Here is a 1,750-nt window from a genome sequence, read left to right as displayed (position 1 = left end):
TCTCTCTCTCTCTCTCGACCAGCGGTCATCTGTGTCAAACTCTCATTATAATCATAGAACCGAGGCTTTGGTCTGTGTAAATGTCTCTTGAGAGGTGATGATATGCTGTAATATGTTTATCAGTGATCTCTCGTCCAGTGACCTCTGACCCTCCCTGAGGTCTACTGAGAGCACAAGCCCATATGAGACTTCATGAGTGTTAGTCACATCTGCAGATACAGACAGTCTGATATAATGGAAACATGAATGACCAACATTAACTCTCAAATATACACACACACACGACACAAGACACACTCGCTTGATGTTCAGTGTTGTCATGGATACGCAGACTGGCTCAAAAAACGCAGCATTGATGGAATAGAGACGGTGTACACAGCAGGCCAGAGGTTCTCCTTCAAGTCTGTATAAAGACTTTATTCTTTATTGCTGAGAACTGTTTGAGAGCGGTGATGTGATCCAGAGCGAGAGTTTGACAGCACATCACTTTATTCTCCTGCGTGTGCTCGGCCTTGAATTTACTTTAACTCTGTAAGCAGACGTAAATCAAAGTCTGCAGATATAAACCAGACGTCTGGATTTCAACAACACACACGTTAAACATCTCAGTCATTCAGTCTGTCTTTTATTTCCTGACTGAAATGATGCATGTGACGGCCTTTTACAATCCATTCCTGCTCTCACAACATCAACATTTCATATTTTTATTTGGCTGAATTCACAAACAGAGGTTAATATACTTGATGTTTCCATTGTAGAAATGCAGTCAGTGGACACTTTCATTCTGTGAAGTATTTTTACACTGAAGGAGTAAAAAAAGTCTCGTACCTTCTTACTGTTACTCAAATCATTGACTCAAAATGTTTTTACTTCAGTAAAAGTACGATTTTAATGAAAAAATGAAAATGACTGTTTTTAAATAAATATTGCAGCTTTCATTGTAAACAGTTTATATATGTGGGTAATTTAACTTTTAAAATTCGTGTGCCCACATAATCTTTAGTTAAAATCTGTGAATGCACTTCATTCCTGTAATGACTCTCCATCTTAATGATGTATATTAGACGGCTTGGGCGGAGCATCTGTTAACTCCTCCCCTTCAGCTGTCAGTCATTTCAAAATTCAATGGCTGTTTTTATACATCAAATCGCAGAGAAAGGCGAAAGGCACTGCCACTCTTTTTCGCGATAGAAATTCCATTTCACTCGGAAATGCGTTAAAGTATGAAGGTAAAAACGATCGCAACTTCCGGTTCACCGGGACTTTAAGTATTTAAGCTAAAAACACGTAAAGAATGTGTTGTAGGAAATTTAGATGAGTAAGATGTATAATACATGCTTAATAATAAAGTAAAAGCAATGATAAATATACTTGAAGAATGAACTGAGGGAAATACTTATAAATAATCTCCTATTTGACACCTCTGGGTGTATTACACACCGAAATCTGCAATTTATTCCAAAAAATCCTGAATGTTTATATAAAGTCACAGGACACTTGACACGCTCACTCGATCAGCTGACAGTCACAGGAATGTTAGGAATGTTCTTTTATTACTTCATTTACTGCCATTAAAAAGCATATGAAAGATGCATGTGTTTGTGACAGCTAGACACCAGACAGTGTCTCACACTCATGTTGCCAGGCAACAGCACAGACACTGAACGATGAGAAAATGATCAGTCTCTACTGTATGTGTCAGATGTCATGTCTGATGTACTTCAAATATGTTTGTTTTTATTGTAATTCT

The sequence above is a fragment of the Triplophysa dalaica genome, chromosome 13 (assembly GCF_015846415.1).
Source record: "Triplophysa dalaica isolate WHDGS20190420 chromosome 13, ASM1584641v1, whole genome shotgun sequence".
NCBI lineage: Eukaryota > Metazoa > Chordata > Actinopteri > Cypriniformes > Nemacheilidae > Triplophysa > Triplophysa dalaica.
The sequence above is the reverse complement of the archived record's forward strand: the minus strand, read 5'-3'. Positions refer to the sequence as shown.